Genomic DNA, 16,542 nt, shown 5'->3' on the forward strand with positions numbered 1-16,542 from the left:
AGGAGAAATGTCAGTTTATACTGAGTCATCATAGATGAGTAATATTCTAGAATTTCTTTCTTTTGGTTTAGACTTCTTAAATGTTATTTTGTCTAATTTTTCAAACACAGTATATTATATTTTAAGTGTTATGTTGAAGATATATAGTAGCAGTTGTTGCAGAATTTTTTTTCTATAGAAGATCACACATTTCTTGGAATCAAGTTGGATATTTTTCTTTTTGTTAAACATTAAGAATTACTGGGCAGTAACAGCAGACATGGAGATTCTAACATGTATGTCTAAATAGAAGCATTGATTTAGAGGTCCTTTGGAAATTTCCTTTGGAAAATTTAATATATACTTATATATACTTTCACATTCTTTGATGGGGTTATGTATACACTGACAACTAACTAAGTTATTACCAAAACATACAATGTAGAAATAGAATTCAGGGTCCTTTCAGCATCATGCAGTGTGGGCAATTATTTGATATATATTCCCACACATGTGAATATTAGTGTGACTATATATCTTTATGTTTTCTATTTTAATGATTTACACAGTGGAGTCATATCATACATTTGCTTTACTTAAATACATATGCATATAAAGATTTGGCCAAAAAGAAAGAGAAATTAAAATATTTCGCTCAATGAATGTGTGCCGTGGAGTGAATGTGAAATGTAAATCTGCTATTCCTGTCAGTCTCAGTTCTTTTATGTGTGCTAGGCTGAGTGTGTTTCTTGGGTTTAAAGTTATGTATTTTTTTTTTGATATACAGTATGAAATACAAGCCAACTAATTCATCTAGTACACAACCAAAGTAAAAAGATAACTGATATGAGAGAAAGTATGTCAGTCTTCAACATGCCATTGCCTTAAGGGATTTTGACCACATGCAAATTTTTCTTACGTGCTGACTTTAGATCCTAATCTCTAAGAGGCCACTTAAGTGTAGTGAGTTTTTTGGGTTTAATTAAAAATTTTTAATAGTCTGGTAGACTGTGTTAATCTACTTTAAGTCTACTTTAATAAATTTCTTCACCAGTCTGTACCATGATATCTCTTAGATGTACATCTTAGGAAGTCTGAGGAAGCGTAATACTGTGGATGAAATTATCAGCTTTGACATCAGTTCCCTTTCAGCCCTGACCAGTTTCTTTACTGCTGCCACCCTACATTATGTGGGAATTTTTTTTTTTTTTTTTTTTGAGGCGGAGTCTTGCTCTGTTGCCCAGGCTGGAGTGCGGTGGTGCAATCTCAGCTCACTGCAAGCTCCACCTCCCGGGTTCACACCATTCTCTTACCTCAGCCTCCTGAGTAGCTGGGACTACAGGCACCCGCCACCACGCTTGGCTAATTTTTTTGTATTTTTAGTAGAGATGGAGTTTCACTGTGTTAGCCAGGATAGTCTTGATCTCCTGACCTCGTGATCCACCCACCTCGGCCTCCCAAAGTGCTGGGATTACAGCCATGAGTCACTGCACCTGGCCGGTTGTTTTGTTTTTATATACTTAAATACCAAAATGCTTTCAAAATGCATATTATTTAGTATTATCTGTCATAATTGCTACTCACTAAATAGTTGAGAATTAAATGAGCAATGTAATTATATCTGTGTCACATAGATATAATTGCCACCATTTTAAATATAAAGAAACTGAAGTACAGATGAAGGCAAATGTATCATCTTGGAAATAAAAAATCTGAGTTCATATTATATTTCTGAAATTGTATGATCTTTGGAAAATCCCTTAGTCTCCTTGAGCCTCTGCTTTCTCATCTGTAAAATGGGGATCTTATCTCCCTGAAAGGGTTATTGGGAGAATGGAGTGAAATCATCATGTGGAAATATGTTGAAACTGTAAGTTTTCGTACAAAGATGAAGCCAGAATTATAGTATTCTAATACCCTACCAATTGTAAGACCATCAGTCTAATAACTTTGGAAAAGAGCAATTCAGTGGTCTTTCTACTATTTCTACACAGTCTCAGGTCTGGAGACACTAGGTCTACTTACCACTATGTCTGTATCACATTACTAACATTTATCGTAAAAGCAATTTTGAAAAACTCTTGTTCTCATGAGCCTAAATTTCAAAGATAATTTTCGACCTGTAATATATTATAGATGTCTTTTGAATAATAATTCAAAAAATCTCAGAGAAGGTGGACACAGTGGCACATGCCTCTAGTCCTAGTTACTCAAGAGGCTGAGGAGTGGGGATCGCTTAAGCCCCAAGTTCAAGAACAGCTTTGGCAACATGTCAAGACCTTGTCTCTTTGAATAAAGAAATGCAGATAACGATTTTTATTTTCTTATTTTTCCTTCTAGTTGAAACTTATTCAAGTTTGTAAACTACAAAAAGTGGTATGTAATAGGTCACCCACATAGTCTCATTCTTCCTACTTTAACCCAGTTTTCCCCAGAATATGGCATAAAAGTCTTGGTGGCCAATTTGTTTATATCATTCAACTCTTCTGATAAGAAGAATATAAGTAAATGTGATTACATTTAAGTTTTATGGCATACATGTATGACTGATGATGTTACCTGATTATTATTGCTCAGTAACATTGTAAATTTGTAAGAAAAGTACCTACTTCATTCTTTTAAAATTTTCTTCCCTTTCTAATGAGATCTTTGAGGATATTCTGCAATTACATAGTTACATTTTTTGTCTTAAATATCTAATACAATGTATGTTGACATAATGGGATTACACTCAGACATACAACAAACAAAACTAACAAAAATTAAACCATCACAGGAGAAAATGTCAAAAGAAAAGTATATAATGAAGTAAAATTTTAAAAAAAGTTTTGATTAGGATTGTAAAGAACTAACAGGAGGTATCACCAGTGTGTTTCTTACTTGGTGCTTTTCTTTCAGGAAGAGTCTTATCAGCTGAAGAAAGTGGCTCATTTATTTGAACTAAAATCTGATTTCTCTGAAATCAGATTTTGTATTCCCAAGACTCGACTCTACAATGCCAGCACAAACATACATCAGCAGCTGTATAATATCTTTAAAGACTTAGCAAGAAAGTATCAAATAATTACTTATTCCATTTAGAACCTGAGGATGACTACAAAAATCTTACTGGAGTTTTAGGGAGGATGATAATAAGACAAACATACTTTATGAGAAGTATATATAAAACAATAATGTGAATCGATTGATAAGATTGCATTTTATCAGTGAGAGATTCAGGAAAATATCTTCATTATATTCTTCAATAAAAAACTCTATAATAGTTTGTATTAACTGTGTAATTGAGTGAATCTGCTGTTAGATTTATCTTTGAGTCTGGCTTATAGGTGCCATTCTAGTAAATTTATTGTTAACTAGTGCATTGCGTGGTGGAAGAAGAAATGTAATATTCCAAATTAGTGATATTTATTTTCTGGTAATACAAAAGACTCAGATTATTCTGTCCTAGTTTCTAAACTCACAGAAATACACTGCTAGTTTAATATTTGGTATTTCCACTATGTATTTTAAATACCTCTAACTTTACATTACTGTTTGTGGTACAATGAAAAGATGAAGAGTCAGAACATCTGGGTTATGGTCTTGGATTTTCTGCTTATTAGTTTTGTATCTCTGATAGTTCCCTGAACTTCTTTGGCCCTTAGTGTTCTCGTTTGTAAAATAGGGCTAATAGTGTTATACTTACTTCTATAACTCATAGGGTTGTTGTGTAGCTTAAATGAGAATTTATGGGGAAATGCCTTGTGAATTATAAAGTACTGTTTAATATACCATCTAAAATACTTTCTTTAGAATAAGAAGGGATATAAAGAAAAACAGTACAAATATAAGTTTTTTATTATTATTTCTTTTTACATTAATATGAGAGATATCAACCATGCTCTTTATTAGAAAGGGTGAGAACACTCCAGGAAGGTCAACTGTTTTGTCTGTTGTCAGAGGATTAGAAAGAAGTTTAATATGGGCCATATATTTCAGGTCATGTATGTCCTTATATTTAAAATTCCCTTCAGATTATAGTCTTGTAATCTTACCTTTTGACCTTGTTTACTTCCTCTGAAAACACTGTGTGTGAGTATGTTTGTGTGGAGTATATATAAAATGCACATATACATTTTGTCTGGATGTAGAAAAATACTGCAGTAGGCATAGCAAGAGCTAGTTCCTTTTGAGAAGACTTCATTCATTCATTTTTTGTGCAGTTATCTGTGCCAGACACAAGTTGTCTTTGCTCCAGTATTTGACCATATTAACTATGAAAACTTGGCCATCAGTTTGTTGGTTACATGGTTATTAATTTCTGTTCTTATTATGTACCTTTTCAGCAGATCCTTGAAGTCTTCATTGGATGTAGATATTGATAAGGGATGTACTCTGTTTTCAGTTTATTACCTTATGTTTAACCATAAATAAGTAAAAAAGGTATAAAAAAGAGACAAAAGTGGTATGTTTCTTGGATGTTCAGCTGCATGTGAGGAAGATCTTCTGGCATTATCTCTATTCAGTCATCTATTTAGTAAGGCCCAATTTATACTGCAGATAGGAAAGATTTTCTAAAAGTGAAGGGAAAAAATCACCATTTATTGTTAATATTATCCATCAATTAGCACATATTTATTGATCATATACTCTAAGCCAGACACTATGCTAGATGTTGAGGATAAAGTAAAAGTGAAAAGAGACATGATTTCTGTCCTTGCTTACAGTCTAGTATAAGAGATAGTTGTTAATCAAATAATTTCACAATTAAGTTTAAAATTAAAACAGCCATAAACACTAAGGAGAGGTATGTGGTCTTAAGAGAACTCACAACATTTGAGAGAAATAGAAAAAGTAATGATGGTACATATTTGAATGATGAAAAGAAGTGGGGAACTACAATTAGTAATCTGTAACATTATTACATGTATCTTATATATCACAGGGTTCTAGTGGTAAGAGTTTTGAAACAATTATGATCGGGAGTAACTATCCCACCCACAATTAGCTAGGTAAACTTAAACAATTTTGATATAATAAAGAATGATTTGAAATCAATTTAAAAAATAACATTAAACATTAGAGAACAAAACACACAGTTTTACTTCATACACTTAAAATCAGTGGAATAAGTCCATATGCTAAATTATCTCTTTACACATGTCACTTTATTATATATAGTGTTTCTTTGCCTTGAAAAGTAAGAAAATAAGACTTTGGGAACTAAGAAGCTTGCTAAATAAAATTCTTCCCCTAAGATATTAATGGAAGCATTAAAGCATTAAAAATTTATATTATTTCTTATCGATGTTTTTACTTTTGTTGAAATTTAACCTTATAGAGGGAACCCATTAATTTCACTTTAAATTTTGCTTTGTTACATGGACTATTTATACAGTATTTTTATTCTTATAAGCAGAGCTTATTCTGTTTATTCTTATAAGCAGAGCTTATAAGAAGTTTAAAACATTTTTAAAAAGGATATTTTGGTTTCATGAAACAAAAGTATTTTCCTTTTCTTCATTTCTTTCTTTTTTTTTCTTATTTATTTATTTATTTATTTATTTATTATTATACTTTAAGTTCTAGGGTACATGTGCGTAACGTGCAGGTTTGTTACATATGTATACTTGTGCCATGTTGGTGTGCTGCACCCATCAACTCGTCAGCACCCATCAATTCATACATTTATGTCATGTATAACTCCTAATGCAATCCCTTCCCCCTCCCTCCTCCCCATGATAGGCCCCAGTGTGTGATGTTCCCCTTCCCGAGTCCAAGTGATCTCATTGTTCAGTTCCCACCTATGAGTGAGAACATGTGGTGTTTGGTTTTCTGTTCTTGTGATAGTTTGCTAAGAATGATGGTTTCCAGCTGCATCCATGTCCCTACAAAGGATGCAAACTCATCCTTTTTTATGGCTGCATAGTATTCCATGGTGTATATGTGCCACATTTTCTTAATCCAGTCTGTCACAGATGGACATTTGGGTTGAGCAAAGCTTAAATCTCAGCTTGAAGTTCTTTAAAATTAAATGGTTAGCCTTTTTGATTACTAATTATACTGTTGTATAATATTAGATCTGTTTCCTCAAGCATTTAATTCAGTGCGTCAGCAAGAATTGCTCCAACTAAAATGTTTTTCTTAAGTGAAATAAAAGAGATATGTTAATAATACTTAAGTTCTTATTGATTGCTGAATAGCAAGTAATTTATAAATAATGTCAACACTTACATACTCTCAGCCTTTCTCCTAGATTTGCAGAGGAAACTGGCCAGACTTTATGACAGCAGCTTTACTTTATTACTCATAGAGCTCCCTGAATGAATTTCATGTTTAATGGGTGCTGGAGGTAAAAATCCTTTGGCTGATTGGAAGCTGGAGGAATAAAAATGTATGACTTTGAGCTGTATGCTTTAATCATGAGGATAGTGTAGCTTATATTCGTGTTTCCTTTTTATTTTGATTTAGATTTATCAAAGAGTAACAATTCATTGCATGTTTAGTAGTTGGAATGGAATATGCAGCACTGGGTGTTACTAGAAATACCAATTGAAAATATTTTTTCTCCTTTTCCTCTCAATTCTTCGACTTAAAACAAGTGTTCCTATAAGTAGTCCTGTATTTAACATCCAGCAGTATTATGTTGACTTTGAATATATAATAGAACATGAAAGGTAAGTTGTGTTTCAAACTGCATTATAATTATATACTGAACTACACTGTAATCCTGTCTATCAAATCCTGGTTTATGGTGTTCTCATGAGGGTCAACTATTGTAACTAGAATTAATGAAACATAAAATGCTTTTTCCTTTTTGGATAGGGGGGATTCTGTTCCCTTGTACTTTACAAGCTTGAATCTCCCCCTACGCTAAAAATAGTACTTATGTTTAGTAAGAAAAATATTGCCTTATTAAGGTTGGGAAGCTAATTAATTCCAGGAGACATTAAAAAATAATTTTATCTTTTATTTTAGATTCAGGGTTACATGTGCAGGTTTGTTACCTGGGTTTATTGCATCATGCTGAGGTTTGGGATATGATTGATCCTGTCACCCAGGTAATGAGCATAGTACCCAGTAGTTAGCTTTTCAGCTTTTGTCCCCTGCTTTCCCTCTCCCCTCTGGTAGTCCTCAGTGTCTATTGTTACTATCTTTATGTCTATGAGTACCCATTGTTTAGCTCCCACTTATAAGTGAGAATATATAGTGTTTGTTTTTCTGTTCCTGCCTTAATTCACTTAGGATAATGACCTCCTTCTTGTTACAAAGGACTTGATTTTCTTCTTTTTTATGGCTGCATAGTATTACATGGTATGTATATGCCATATTTTCTTTATCCAGATTCACTGTTGGTAGGTAACTAGGTTGATTCCAGGTCTTTGATATTGTGGGTGGTGCTGCAATGAACATACAAGTGCATGTGTCTTTTTGGTAGAACAGTTTATTTTCTTTTGGATATATACCCAGTAATGGGATTGCTAGGTTCAATGGTAATTCTGTTTTAAGATCTTTGAGAAGTCTCCAAACTGCTTTCCACAGTGGCTGAAGTAATTTACATTTTCTCTAACAACGTATAAAAATACCCTTTTCTCGGCAGCCTCACCAGCATCTGTTGTTGTTTTTCTACTCTTCAATAATTGCCATTCTGACTTGTATGAGATGGCATCTCACTGCGGTTTTGATTTGCCTTTCTCTGATGATTAGTGATGTTGAGAATTTTTCATATGTTTGTTGGCTGCTTGTATGTCTACAGGAAACATTTGTTAACTGTTAGGGAAAGTTCTCAAGAGAAACAGAGCCAATAGGATATACAGTCATGTGTTGCTTAATGATGGGGATACTTCCTGAAAAATGTGTCATTAGGTGACTTTGTCCTTGTGTGAACAGAATAGAATATACTTACACAAACCTACATGGTATAGCCTACTACATACCAGAGCTATACGGTTTAGCCTATTGCTCCTAGGCCACAAACCTGTACAGCATGTTAATGTACTTAGTACTGTTGACACTTGTAACACAATGGTAATTATTTGTGTATCTAAATATAGAAAAACTACAATAAAAATACAGCATAAAAGATAAAAAATGGTACACCTATATGGGGCACTTACCGTGAGTGGAGTTTTCAGGACTGGAAGTTGCTCTGGCTGAATGAGTGGTGAGTGAATATGAAAACTTAGGACATTACTGTGTAGTACTGTAGACTTTATAAGCACTGTGCACTTAGGCTATACTAAATTTATAAAGAAATATTTTTCTTCCTTCAAAAATAAATTAACCTTTTAAATAAATATTTTAAATAAAGTTGATAAATTAACTTTTTTACTTTATAAACTTTAAAAAAACTTTTTGACTCTTTTGTAATAACACTTAGCTTAAAACACATAACACTTAGCTTAAAACATAAACACGTTATACAGCTGCACAAAAGTCCTTTATTTCCTTATTCTCTGAGTTTTTTCCCTATTTGTAATTTTTCACTGTTAAAACTATTTTTTATTAAAAACTAAGATACAAACACACATTAGCCTAGTCCTAATCAAGGTTAGGATCATCAATATCATTGTCTTCCATCCCACATCTTGTCCCACTGGCAGGTCTTCAAGGGCAATAACATGCATAGAGCTATCATCTTCTATGATAATAATGCCTTCTTTTGGAATATCTCCTGAAGGACTTGCCTGAGGCTCCTGAAGGAGCTCACTGTAAAATAACAATAAAAAGTCTAGTATTAGTTGATACATAAGCCAGTAACATAGTCATTTATTATCATTATCAAGTATTATGTACTATATATCAGTGGTCCCCAACCTTTTTGGCACCAGGGACCGGTTTTGTGGAAGACAATTACTCTGTGGACCAGGGATGATGGGGCATGGTTTTGAGATAAAACTGTTCCACCTCAGATCATCAGGCATTAGATTCTCATAAGGAGTGTGCAGCCTATATCCCTTGCATGCATAGTTCACAATAGGGTTTGTGCTTCTGTAAGAATCTAATGCCACCGCTGATATGACAGGAGGTGGGGCTCAGGTGATAATGCTTGCTGGCTAACCGCTAACCTCCTGCTTTGCGGCCCAGTTCCTAACGGGCCACGGACTGGTACTGGTCCATGGCTCAGGGTTTGGGGACCCCTGCTGTACATATTTGTATGTAGTACATTATGATGGCTACAGTGTCACTAGGCAATTGGGATTTTTCAGTTCCATATAATCTTTTGAGACCGCAGTCATATATGAGATCCATCATTACCTGAATATTGTTAAGTAGCACCTGACTGTAAGGGACATTTATTCTGAGGAATTAGCAGAGAAGTCCTATGATCTACTCCTTGCAAGATGGAGACCTAGGAAAGCTGGTGGTGTAATGTGATTCTGAATCTGAAGGACTGAGACCCAGGTGAGCTGATGGTGTAAATCCCAGTCTAGCGGCAGGAGAAGACCCATATTCTAGCTCAAACAGGCAGGCAGGAAGCAAAAAGGTGTGAATTCTTCCTTCCTTCACCTTTTGTTTTATTCAGGCCTTCAATTATTTGGATGATGGCCAACCACATTGGGGAGGGCAATGTACTTTACTGAGACTACTGATTCAAATGCTAAACTCATCCAGAAATGCCCTCACAGACACACTCAGAAACAATGTTTAATCTTAGCACCCTGTGGCCCCATTCAAATTGACACATAAAATTGAGCATCACATGAATTTAAGTTGTATGTGTATTTTATGAAAGGTGATAGAGGTCAGGAGTGTCTCAATAATTTTGCCAAAAAAATGAAAAGAAGAGAATTACTGCCATTTCCTGTCATTTGTACCACCATCCGAAATAATTTAACCCAAAACCTTATTACATAATAACAGTTGTGCAGGTCAGTTAGAACAATAATAAACAATCAGACTTCTCTAATCTGGGCATTTCTGTCATGAACGGAGTGATATAACTAAGAGTTGTATGGATGAATAGCACAGAGAAACCTAATTCTTCCACATTCTTTGACTGCATGATAACTTGGAGAGAACACTGAATGAATTGATATTTCTGGCTAATATATAAGTTTTAGATTTTTGTGAATTAAAAACATTAATGTGAACAAAGCTGCAACTTATATAGAGAATCAGTTTTCTGTTCAGAGTCTTGGGATATCTAAAATAAAATAGCTGGAGGATTTTATGTGTTGATTATAAGACCCATTAAAAGTCACAACCACCTAGTAGAAAAGCTTCCATTTTTGAAAAATGAGGTTCTTTGAGAACCATGGATCATTGACTAGCTGATCATGTATTTACTTTATTCTTTCTTTTTCTGTCTTTTCTATGGGCAAGGAGGAGGAGTTAGATGACACTAAGGGAATATGGATTTCAGATGTGCAGAGTTTTGACACTTTGATACAAAGAAATGATTATTCTAAATAACTTATTACATATGCATTTGAAAGAAGAAATGAAACTTGATTAAAAGTTCTAAACTTAAAAGAATTGCAGCGAAATCAGAGACTCTTTAGTTCAGCCTATACGAATGAGGAAACCTAGATAAACAGAACACATAAAGTTAATATAAACTGGTTTTAGAAAGTTAATAAAAACTGCCGTGACCCTGGGTCATGCTATTTTCAGTATTTTATTTAATGTATTTTTAATCGTTCTAACTTACCTATAAGATAAACTCATGTTTGTCTCAATTCATTCTATTTAGAATCTAAGTAAAATAACACATTTTTGAGATATTTTGGTTAGATCTTTGAAAATTAATTGTAAAACATCTCGTAAATTAGGAACTCTACAAGCATATGGTATCATTTTTTTGCTCTAGTTTCTTATTTTCTCAATGTTTTACATATTCATCAAGACTATACATAAGATAGTTGATCCCTTGGGTTTAGCTCTACAGGTATAAAGATTTAAATACAGTTTAATTTCAAAAAGTTATTTAAAAATTTTAAAAAGGAAATACTTCAAAGAAATGAAAATGAAACGTTTAAAATAGGAAATATTACAAATTTTAAATAGGGAAAAATTGCAAACATATTGAAAAAGCAGACTAACCAATATTAACAATATTTTAACCAGATTTAAAATGTTAAGTATTTTGACGTTTGCTTTATATTTATTTTTGTTGTAAAGAAATAAAAATTCATAAGGATTCTTGAGTTCCTTCACATCCCATTCTGTCTCATTTTACTTCTTCAGAGATAACCACTTTCCTGAAGTTGGTATGTATTCTTCCTCCAGCTTTATTTATTTGATTGTATATATTTATATTTATGTATTCATAAATTTATATACCTGCTCTACCAGTATGGTATCTGCTAGCCACATGTGGCTATTTAAATTAATTAAAAGAAAACACATTCAGTTTCTTTGGAGTACTAGCCATATTATAAGTGTTTAATATTCTTTAATATCCACATATCGCTAGAGGCAGCTGTATTAGACAATGCAGATACTGAACATTTTCATTATTGCAGAGTGTTCTGGTGTATACTATTGTTTGCATGTTCCTAAACTTATATAAATTGTATCATACTGTACATATTCTGGAGCTTGTTTTTTTTACTCAGCATTATGTTTTTGAGATTTATCTACAGTGATACACATAGTGTTTCATTATATAAATGTGCTGCATTTTATTCACTTATTTACGGATGTTTAGTCTATTTCTAGGTATTAAATGTTAAAACAATGCTGTAAGGAACACTTTTATGCTTGTTCTTTTGCCAGGTATGTGTAAAGGTTTCTTTAGGGTGTGTGCTTGTTGGTTGTAATCATTATCAACTTTGCATGATGTAGTCAGTCATTCCCCAAAGTAGCAATACCAATTTATGTTTCACTAGCAGTGGGTAAGATTTCCTTTTCCTCATATACTTGCTTATACGTAATATTATTAGAATATAGTGTGAAATGTTGTTTTGCTTTCATTTGCATTTCCCTAATAGTGAGGATGAGCAACCTTTCATATGTTTATTGTCCATTTACATTTCATTTCTTTTGTTTTTACCTATTTATGAACATGTGCCCTCACAGATACATAGGCAATAGATCATAAAGATGTTGATGTGACTATAAAATTAAAAAACTGCAAGGTCAGAAGGCACATTCTAAAGAATATGAAAATATATTAATAAAGTAAAATTATCTAGAAACTACTATTTGAGGCTTTAAAAACAAACAAAAATACACATTTAAATCTTCTTATTCTAAATCAAAAATATTTTCTTACAAAGTTTAAAGGGCTTTTTTATTATTATTTAGGTCCAAAAAAAGTTTTTAAAATTCACAGCAGAAATAACAGAAAATAAAATGTTCTTCCAATTTCAATATTCTATACAGCACCTCGCTTTCTCCTAATTTTTCCTTAAACTAAAAGGAAACCAGGTAACATTAGTGTGGCAGAGAGTTCACTGTAGGTTCAGTGTGATTTTCCTTATCCTGCTTTTCTTCACGTGGTGAATCTAGTTCATTTCTGCTATCTTCCTCCTCACTGGAATCACTGTCCGATCCACATTCCTCCATCCTGACAGACTGATTGTCATGAGAAGCACTTTCACAGGTTTTGTCTGTGGGAACAGCTCCTTTCCGTTGGGGCAAGATAGTAAAAAATGCTTCTTGCCAGTCTTTTGTTTCCAGGTATTCCAGAATAATCTCAAACACATGATTAACTGCCGAAACTTTTCGACTATTCATCTTCACAAAATTTCCAAGCGGGAGCTGTGCGTGATTGATTCCATAATCTGATGCTTGTTTATATGTGAGTCCCTTGTGATGGTTGTGATCTTCTAATCCTCCAATCACATAAGCCTTTGATTCATCTAATTCCTTCAGTATATTAGGTGAATCTGATGTAAGATAAATCAGGTCTTCTTTCTTTATGAGTTCACTATAGTGCTCTGGTTTGATATGGATATCCTTCCAGTTGACCCATCCTTTGTCATTTTCATCCATGTTGTTTTTCAGCTGACCTCCATGGCTTGTCAAGTAAAACTGCACAGGATGCAATGCCTGTCGGTCTTCTGTGTAACATCGTTGAATCTGCTTATGAAGTTTCTTAATGTCCTTTAATACCATCAAGTCATCAAAACTACCGTCAATAATGAGGCGAAGGGTGCTATGAACAACATCTCTTCGAACACGTTTTCTGTCATTTCCGTCTGAGTTTGATTCCATTTGACATTGTCGCTCCAATTTTTTCCTCTACCGTTTTTCTTTCTGCTTTTGTTTGCAGAGTTCCTGTTGCTCTTCCCGTTGTTTCTGTTTTATTAGTTTTTCATTTGTCTTAATTTAGATACTGGTTCACACCCTTCACCTAATCTTGGCTTCTGGCTTTCTTCTTGATGTTCATTTATGCCTTGCTTTTTGTCAACATTAGAAGTTTCAATAAATGCTGGCAACATTTCAGATGACATTATTTGGTGCCTCGAGCTGAGGAGTTGATAGGGAAGTGAAATCTCAGAAAGAAAGCCTTTCTAGGTTGGCCTGGTTACCGCTCACGCTTCCTTCCACAGAAATTTCAATTCCCAGAGGCAGGGGCGGTAGTTACACCGGCTTATCTTTTTACTTGGTTTGTGATGTATGGATGTATAGAGGTTTCAAAACTTACTGTGTAAATATTTTTGGCCTTTCTCTTTAAGACTTCTACTTTTTTGGGTCTTAAGAAAGTTTTTCCTATTTTGATGTCATAGGGTTAATTTTCAGTTTTTCTTCTAAAAATGTTACAATTTTGCTTTCTAGCCTTAAGGTTTAAAAATCCACCTGGAGTTTATTTTGCGAGATGGTCTAATTTTTTTTCCATATGTAACTAATTTTCTCAGTATCATTATGAAAATTATTTATCATTTCCTCAATGATTTGTATTGCCAACTTTCTAGTATAGAGTATCAACAATATTCAGTACCAAATTGCCATATATATGTGGTTCTGTTTCTGGGTTCCCTATTCTGTGTGGTTGATTTGTTTATCTCTATGCCAACATTATGCTGTCTAAATTATCATAGCTTTATAATAGGATGATGGCTGTTAGGATAAATCATTCCACATTGTTCATCTTCTTCAAAAGTATCTTATTTTCAGTCTTTTCTTTTACATGTGAATTATAGGGGTCATATTGTCAAGTTCTGTTAACAACCTTCATGGGATTTCTAGTGGAATTGAATTTATTGAAATAATTTAGTGAGAACAGACATTTTTATGAAACTGAATTTTTTTCATCTACCAACATGGTATATCTTCCCATTCATTTAAATTTCCATTTATGCCTGATGGTAAAGTTTTAGAATTTCCTCTGTAAAAGTTTTACTCAGATTTTGTTAGATATATTCTAGATACATTATGATTTTGTTTCTATTGGAATGAGATGTTTTATTACATTTATGCTTGGGTATTGCCTCTGTGTAGGAATGCTATTAATTTTTTGCATGTTGATCTTATTCCCAGTAACCTTGTTGAATTGTCTCATTAGTTTTGACAGTTTGTAGATTCTCTTGGATCTTCTGTATGATCATATTATTTGTAAATAATAATTTTTATTTTTTCAATTCTTAGACTTTTAAAACTTGTTAGGGGCTGGGCATGGTGTTTCATGCCTGTAATCCCAGCACTTTGGAAGGCTGAGGCAGGCGGATCGCCTGAGGTCAGGAGTTTGAGACCAGCCTGGCCAACATGGTAAACCCCGTGTCTACTAAAAATACAAATTCAGCTGGACATGGTGGCAGGCACCTGTAATCCCAGCTACTTGGGAGGCTGAGGAGGGAGAGTCGCTTGAACCTGGGAGGCAGAGGTTGCAGTGAGCCGAGATTGTACCTTTGCACTCCAGCCTGGGCAACAAGAGCGAGACTTCGTCTCAAAAAAGAAAAAACCCAAAAAGTCCCAAAAAACTGGTTGGGATTTCCTGTATAGGCCTAACTTGAAGCAGTACTAACAAACATTTTTATATTGTTTCTAATTTTAAAGAGAATGCTTTAAAATTCTACTATTAAATATCAGGTTAAGAGAATTTTCTTGTATTCTTAGTTTGCTAAAAGTTTCTTAATATAGTACATAGATGTTGAATTTTTATTCCTGTATCTTTTGAAATGATCTTACGGTTTTTCTCCTAAATATGTTAATATGGCAGCTTACATTACTAGATTTAGCAATGTCAGTCTATCCTTGAATTCCTGGGATAAATCTTACTTGATTATGACACAGTTAAGTAGATATATGTATATAGACATAGACATTTAGATGATATAGATGGACACACTTTGCTTAACTAAATTGATTAAATTCATTAATTTATGTTGGACATTTTCATCTCTGTTAGTAAATGAGCCTGCCTATAGTCTTTTCTTATCCATTTTTGCCATTTTGGGCATTGAGATTATACTAGTTGATACGGTTTAGCTGTGTCCCCACCCAAATCTCAACATGAATTGTATTTCCCAGAATCCCTATGTGTTGTGGGAGGGACCCAGGGGGAGCTAATTGAAACATGGGGGTCGGTCCTTCCCATGCTATTATCATGATAGTGACTAAGTCTCATGAAATATGATGGGTTTATCAGGGTTTTCCATTTTTGCTTCCTCCTCATTTTGTCTTGCTACTGCCATGTAAGAAATGCCTTTCACCACCTGCTATGATTCTGAGAACTCCCCAGTCATGTGGAACTGTAAGTCCAATTAAACCTCTTTTTCTTCGTAGTCTCGGGTATGTGTTTATCAGCAGCATGAAAACAGACTAGTACAGTCAATTTGTACCAGTAGAGTGGGTGTTGCTGAAAAGATACCTGAAAATATGGAAGCAACTTTGGAAATGGGTAACAGGCAGAGATTGGAACAGTTTGGAGGGCTCAGAAGAAGACAGGTTTAAAATGTGGGAAAGTTTGGAACCTCCTAGAAATTTGTTGAATGGCTTTGACAAAAATGCTGATAGTGATATGAACAATAAGGTCCAAGCTGAGATGATCTCAGATGGAGATGAGGAACTTGTTGGGAACTGGAGCAAAGGTGACTCTTGTTATGTTTTAGCAAAGAGACTGGCAGCATTTCGCCCTTGCCCTAGAGAAATGTGGAACTCTGAACTTGAGAGAGATGATTTGTGGTGTCTGGAAGAAGAAACTTATAAGCAGCAAAGCATTTAAAAGGTGACTTGGGTGCTGTTGAAAGGGAAACAGAGCATAAACGTTCAGAAAATTTGTAGCCTGATGATGCAGTAGAAAAGAAAAACCCATTTTTCTGAGGAGAAATTCAAGCCAGCTGCAGAAACATGCAAATTTAGCAAGGAGCCTAATGTTACTCCCCAAGACTGTGGGGAAAATGTTTCTAGACCATGTCTCCAGGCCATGTCAGAGACCTTCACAGCAGGCCCTCCCATCACAAACCGGGAGGCCTGAAAGAAAAATGTGGTTTTGGGGCCAGGCCCAGGGTCTCCATGCTATGTGCATCCTAGGGACTTGGTGCCTTGTGTCCCAGCCACTCCAGTCATGGCTGAAAGGGGCTGATGTAAAGCTTGGGTTGTGGCTTCAGAGGATGGAAGCCCCAACCTTGGCAGATTCCTAGTGGTAATGAGCCCGCAAGGGCACAGAAGAATTGAGGTTTGGAAACCTCTGCC

General features: G+C 34.4%; 1 pseudogene; it reads right to left on the reverse strand.

Annotated features, from left to right (window-relative positions):
* Positions 1–12,339: 12,339 nt before the first annotated feature.
* On the reverse strand, positions 12,340–13,361 carry LOC104668656 (annotated as a pseudogene).
* Between the last annotated feature and the right edge of the window lie 3,181 nt (positions 13,362–16,542).

The sequence above is a fragment of the Rhinopithecus roxellana genome, chromosome 3, assembly GCF_007565055.1.
Source record: "Rhinopithecus roxellana isolate Shanxi Qingling chromosome 3, ASM756505v1, whole genome shotgun sequence".
Taxonomy (NCBI): Eukaryota; Metazoa; Chordata; class Mammalia; order Primates; family Cercopithecidae; genus Rhinopithecus; species Rhinopithecus roxellana.